This window comes from Equus caballus, chromosome 1 (genome assembly GCF_041296265.1).
Source record: "Equus caballus isolate H_3958 breed thoroughbred chromosome 1, TB-T2T, whole genome shotgun sequence".
NCBI classification, from domain to species: domain Eukaryota; kingdom Metazoa; phylum Chordata; class Mammalia; order Perissodactyla; family Equidae; genus Equus; species Equus caballus.
Genome location: NC_091684.1, coordinates 59,895,663 through 59,902,429, shown reverse-complemented (window position 1 = coordinate 59,902,429; position 6,767 = coordinate 59,895,663). Strand labels below are relative to the sequence as shown.

Below are 6,767 nucleotides of genomic sequence, written 5' to 3'. Positions count from 1 at the left end.
CTGGGGTCTGCACTCTTTCCTGTCTCTGCTCCACTAAAGCCATGACTTTCCTTCTCTGGGAAACAGTGAAAATGGTTCCCTGAATTATAAGATTATGAACTATAAGAGCTGCTTGTGTAAGCAGACACCCCTCTTTCTTGGCGTCCAGCCCCAGCCCCACACCCTCTCCAGTCCACTATGACTTCACATTGCAGAGCATCAAGACTGACCATTGAGATGAGGCTAACTCTGGATTCACTCTGGCTTGGGTCAAAGACTAGATCCAAGCTGATCCCAGGGTGGGTCAATCTATGTTCAAGGAGAAGGGAAAGCCACAAGGCCTCCAGGAGACTATGGGTATTGCCAACCTGGCCAGAGTCAGCTTCCCAGGCCCCACCAACGGGGTGTGGACAGGAAACCCTTTAGCCATATCCTGAGATGTCCCTATAAGAAAATGATGAAACCTGTCCCCAACTGATTATAATGCTTCTCAGATGACCACCTTACCTCTTGGTTTAATAGATGCCCAACTCCATCCTCCTCTGCCTCTGCCCCCCCTCCAGGAGCCAGCTGAGAGAGTCCCCACTGATGTCTCTGAGCAAGAACTTCGGGCCTCCCTTCCAAGGACCAGGGTTCCCCAGGTACTTTCTTTTTCCCAGGCTGCCTGTCTCAGAGGCCTGGCTGAGCCATCCTTGGTGTGGATGATGGCCTCTCTGACTTCCCCAATGGCCATGATTACTTAGACTCTTTGAAAAGAGCCTCTTTCAGAAATCAAGCCACCTGGCTCTAGCCCCAGCTCTCTGCCACTGGTGAAAATTTTGGATGGTGATTTGTAGTTTTCAAAGCAGTCCCACACTCATGACCTTTTTCCCCCCCTCATGATCTTATTTGATTCTCAAACAGCCCTAGGAAGTGATGGAGATGATGTGGTTTTATCCCCACCTTCCAGATGAGGAATTTGACATTCATTCTGGAGCCCAAATTAGAATCCAGACTCCTTGCCCACTGTTCCTGCCTCTGTTCCACATCTTCAAAATCTATTCCAGGGACAGTCTGAGGATGATAAGAGGGTGACAAGATAATGTCTGAAATTGATCTTTGAGTTCTTGGGGAGACAGATGTTAGACAAAGGAGTGGTTTTCATAGTCAGTAGCCATGTGAACAGATATATGAAGTCACTTGCTGATGGCTCAATTTGAGCTCATGAAGTCCAGAAATGCTATAGAGTCTGTTCTTTAACTTCTGAGAACACAGCTGGCCACTGAAAATTACTCTGGGCTGATCACTTGGCAGTGTTTTCTGCAAGCCTCTATCTTGCCCGTCTTTTCTTATGTATCACTGGAATAATAATAATAATAATAAACTCTTATTGGGCATATAATGTATTCAAGGCACTGGGCTAATATGTCCCATGCATTATTTTGCTTATTGTTCACAATAATCCCATAGTATATGTACTATTATCTCCCCTTTTTCAGAGAAGACTGAAGTTCAAGGATGTCAAATAATTTGCCCAAAGACACAGCTTATAAGTGGAAATCAGCGCTTTAACTCAGATCTGTGTTTCTCCAAAGGTGGAGCTTAGGACCAGATTTTTCCCTTCCTCCTGTCTTCAGGCCCAGCCCCCAGGCTGAGGCCTTGGAGAAGATGCACATGAAGGTGATTCTTCCATCAGCAGCTGACCCCAGGGTCTGTTCAACCACGTGGTTGATGACTGAGGCTTGGTGGAAACTGACCTCTGCTCTCCTTTCTGGGGAGTCCTCCCTGCTCTGTCGCTGCCGCAGATGCTATTGGTGCTCCTCCCAAGCCCCTCACCCTTTCAGAGCCACTGGCCCACCACCAACTTCTAGTATCTTCATTTCTTTGCCTGAGGATTTTCTCTGATTGCTGGGGAACTCTTTGCTGACTATGCAGGGAAGACCAGAAGTACCAGGGAATTAATACCTCTTGGGAGCAGCCTTCAACCAATGGCTGATGGGAGTTGGTGAATAAACACCCCGGCTCCCTTGCTCCTTGAGTGGTCCAAGTCTGGAGCATGTTCCACCCCAGCTCTCAGAGCTCCCCAGCAGGGCTGGGCTCCACTCACCACCACACTAATAATACTCCATAATAGCCCTGCTGCCTTTCTCTCCCTACTAGTGTTCCTGTACATCCACGTCTCAGGGTAGGATTCTGGAGAAATCCAAACTAACCCCACCCTCCTCCCTCTCAGCAGGGCATCAGTACCCAGAGCAGGACAGTGGCGGAGGTGATCTGATCAGGGTACAGATGGCTCCCCAGGGCCCTCCAGATGGGGTCCAGAGTCTCTAAGCTGATGAATGAGGCCCGCGTGCTCTGGCCCCTGCCCACCTTGTCTCTGGGTGCCCCTCTTTCATTAGGCTCAGCCATCAGGTAGTTTCACACCTCTAGGATTCTGTCGCACAGCTCCCTCCACCTAGAAGGCCCACCTCACAGCCCCACCCCTCTACCTGGTGAATATCTACTTCCCTTTCAAGACTCCAGGCAAAGGTCACTTCCTCTAGGGAAATCATCCCTGACCACCCCCCTCCTGCCCAGGAGCCCCCGACAGACCTGAGCCTGCTGCTATCCCAGCCCCTGTGACCCATCGTGGGACATAGGTTTGTGGGACCACCTCTCCCCCTAAATGCTGAGTCCCTTGAGGGTAGGGGCCAGTCTGATTCATCTTTAGTTGTCAGGCCAGTCCCCTAATAAATGGCTGCTGAGTGAATGACAGTCTGTCTGTGAAATGAGAGGAGCCAGCTCAGGCAGGCGGCTGCTGGAGCTCACAGTGTGGGCTGTTTGGTTCTATGATGGTCTCAGACCCTGTCCCTGCCATGCTCCATTAGCCTGATGGCTGGGCACCATTGGTCACACGGGGTTCTCTGTCCCCCTTCCCCTCAACCCTGCCTGCCCTGGTCAGTCAGCCAACATTCAAACTTGGGTCTCCTCTGTAGCCATCCCATCCCGAGTGATTGATGGAGATGGCCCGACAGTCTGGAAAGAGCGCCGACCTAGATTTAAGCCCACTTGGGACCTTGAGCAAGTTACTTAGCCTCTGTTTGCCCACCTGACCCTCAGTTTTCCCAATAGTAATAAGGGGGTAATATGAGGATCTCCCTCCCAGGGGTGTTGTAAGCATTCAAGATCATCCCTAAAAGGGCCCGTCATCCTTCTAGAATGTGATTGGTGCTCTCCACAAGTGATTTACAGGATATGGGAGATGTGCATGCATTAGAAGGGACTTTTGCCAATTTTAGCCCAGTCACTCCATTTCACAGATGAGCAAACTAAGACCCAGAGAGTGGTCATCCTCCCAAGGTCATAGAGCCTATCAGGGACAGACCTGAGGGTCTGAGCTCCTCGGCTATGTTCTTTCCATTGCACCAAGTGGCTTCCTTGCAGCCATCCTCGCTTAGCTAAAATAGTTTGCAATTCCTTCTTTTCCCACCCATCCACATGGCAGGTCCTTGTTCAGAGTTGACCCAAGTTTACTCCATCCACTTCCCTGACCCTGGCAAGCCTTCCCCACACCTGGCTGCCCACACCTGCGCATACGCCCCACCTTTGTCAGCAGAGACCTATCCACTGCCCAGGCATGGAACTCCAGGGCTACAAGGCTAAGGGGGCTGAGAGGGCCTGGGGACTGGGTGGCTGGGGGAGTCTCTCTCCCATGGCTCACCCCACAGACATCAAGGTCTCTCACCAGGAAGGCCAGACCTGGAGACTGGCTCGGGACAGCACAATCCCTTATCCATTCTGCAAATGTCTGCTGACCTTCCACCATGCCCCAAGCTCTGTGCAAGGCTTTGGGGATCCAGAGCTAACCCAAACACTATCTGTACCCCAAGATGCTCAAGGTCAGGGTAAGAGGAGCAAGCAAGCAAAGAAAGACCTCCTTGTGTGAGAGCAAACACTCCTCAAGGCAAACGCCAGGAATGTGGGGGCAGCAGCAGTGTGACTCCCTCTAGCGCCCACAGTCCGCTCATCACCTCTGCGTAAGTCTTATCTCCACCAACAAATCTGAATCACAGGGCCTGGTAGTGAACCCCACAACCCCCAGAGAACGTCTGCAATTGGATCCACTTGCAGAGGGGAGCCCACTCCCTTGGCCTTCTCTCTCTTTCCCATCCCCCACAGCCCCAGCTCCTTCCCCCTCCCCCTCTTGAATTGTCCTATTAATAACTTGTGATACCATTAGCTTTTGCTGTCACCAGCACTGACAACTCAGAAGCCCCCGAGAGCTGTCTGCAAAGACACAATAAATGAGAACTCTTAATTAACACCTTCCTTAACTAAATAAATTAATTTTATGCAGTCGTGATGTCAGCGATGTGACTTGCTGATGACTGAGGCAACTTGGACAGACTTGGCTAGGGCTGCAGGACAGCTCGGCTTGTTCCCTCTGCAGGGTGTCCGTGGCCGCAGGGCCCTGCGTGGGAGTGCCTGGGGACAGCATCTCCGGCAGGGCGCCCAGGACCAGGCAGCCGTTGGGCAGCTGTGCGGCAGGGCACCAGACGGAGTCAGAGACTCTCAGCTTGGCCTCTGCCTCCGCCTCCTGAGTGGCCCTGGGCAAGCTTCTTTGCTTCTCTGGGCCTCTGTTTTCCTCATCTGTGAAACAGGCACCACCTCTTGTCATGCCTGTTTCTCAGGACTGTGGAGAAGATTAAAAGATGTTGGATAGGAAGAGGTTTTATAAACCACAGAGTGCTGTGCACACGTGAGAAAGGATGATGACACACACACCCTTCAGGTGCTGGAGAGTCAGTGCTAGCTGGGTGGTTCTCCTGCTCGTCCCCTCACTGCACACATAGAGGAAGACATGGCCCCTGGGTCCCTGGGCAGCCCTGAGGTTCTGCCAGGAACCCTTGGGGACGAGGAGGACAGCTCCAAGTCCAATGCCCTCAGAAAGCCTCCAGCATCCACCCACTCAGTGGCTGGTGCTTAGAGCAAATGAGGCCAGGATGGCAGAGCTGCTCCCAATGGCTCCATCAGAGAGAAAACCTGCCCGGGCCCCAGGCTGACCCTGCCAGACCTGAGGGAATCTCTGCTCCAGCCCCAGGGTGAGGTCCTGAGATCAGCCCCAGGCCCTGACCCCACCCCGACCCTGTCTGAGAACTTAGCGCTGGCTCTGCCGGCCCCGACCAAGTCCTGCATTCAGGGTCCAGTGTGAACCCCCAGCCATTGCTGGAGTCAGCCCCTGACCACAACCCTTGGCCAAGCCACCAACCAGCCTGCTCTGGCACCCCTAAGCCCCAGTGCCAGCCCACATGCCAGTCCTGGGCCCCACCCAGGACATCTTCCTGCCCAGCCCCTCAGGACCACGCTGTGCGCCAGCCCACATCAGCCTCACCCTGCAGGAGGTGAGAGGCCCCACTTGCCCGGCGCCTCACACTGCAGGCACCTTCCTCAGAAGGCAGCAGCTCCTCCCTACTCTACCTCCCAACACTGCATGTCATCAGCCATGCTCCCAGTTAGCACCACTCCCAGGGACCTGAGCACAGAGTCATCAAGCAACTCACCAAGGGCCACACAGGACAGCTGTGGCCCAGCCAGGACTGAGATGGTCTCCCTCTGAGAGGGAGGAAGCGTTCACTGTCCTCACCCTGCTGAGGGACGGGAGAAGGAGTTCTAATTCATTCACTCAGCCATCATTCACTCAACAAATATTTACTGAGTACCCGCCATGTGCCAGGCACCCCGGGGGCTCAAAACAGACACGGCCCCTGCTCTCGGGGGTTCACGGGCTAGACAAAGATATGTTCTGTGGTAACTGCACTGAACGTTTCACAGTTGCTGCTTCACTTCCTCCCAACACACACACTCACACACACACGCACACACACAGACACACACACACACACACACACACGCGCGCCAGGCAAAAATACCTTGAAAGAACATGGCAAGGGGAGGAAGCTGACCTCAGGGAGCCCTGCCAGCCCCAGCAATGGGAACAGGGGTGGGCGGAGGTTCCAGGATCTCTCTGTCCATCTGTGATGCCACCAGGAAAGAGGCCCTTGTTGGTGGCTGTGAGAACACAGAGTGCCGCATTAGCATTCAGGGCCAAACGGGGAGGGGATGAACAACGATGGCATTGTGTCCCAAGTACAGGGCTGAGCCACAGTGACCCTGCCCAGAGCCACACCTCTACAGCCTTGGCGGAGCAGCTGTGCAGAGAAGTGAGGCTGGGGCTGCAGAAGAAGTGCCACCAGCCCTCTCCACGCATGGGACTCTGAGCCCAGGCAGCATGTCAGAGAGGCTGAGGCCAGAAGCCCAGCACTGGGTGTGCCTGGCTTGTCACATCACTGGATGGTAGAACCCTACTGCCTTGGCTCGTTGGCATCGTGGACTGCCTGAGCTCAGCTCCCCTTTCAGCATGGCCCCCCATCCAGCCCTCCTGACTTCCTGGACGCCTCTTTCAGTCTTGAAGTAATTCCAATCAGAGTCTGGAGCCCTCTGCCTGGGAGGCAGCAGACGCAAGCTCAAATCCCAGTTGTGCACGAGCAGCTGTGTGACCTTGGACAGGTCACCGACTCATGCACTTTAGTGTCCCCATCTAAGAAATGGGACTAATAGCCCCTTTCTCACAAGGCTGTGGTGACATTAGAGACTGTGACTGTGCTTGGCTCAGAACTGGGGACACAGCGGGTGCCCGGGCTTTGGGAGTTCCCCCATCGTTCCACCTCCCTCTGCCACGAAGCCAACCTTCTGGCCCCAGAGCCCCAGGACACAGCCCCCTGAGTGGGAAATGCCCTCGGTGCCTGCCGTTCCTCACCCAGACCCCTCCA

The 6,767-nt window shown here is 54.1% G+C and overlaps 1 long non-coding RNA gene across 1 annotated transcript; it reads right to left on the bottom strand.

The window, feature by feature from the left end:
* Positions 1–1,510: 1,510 nt before the first annotated feature.
* On the bottom strand, positions 1,511–5,636 carry LOC138923600 (uncharacterized). Its single transcript, XR_011437446.1, has 2 exons — positions 5,499–5,636; positions 1,511–4,630 (listed from the first exon to the last, which is right to left on the bottom strand). It is a non-coding gene; the product is annotated as an uncharacterized lncRNA (long non-coding RNA).
* Between the last annotated feature and the right edge of the window lie 1,131 nt (positions 5,637–6,767).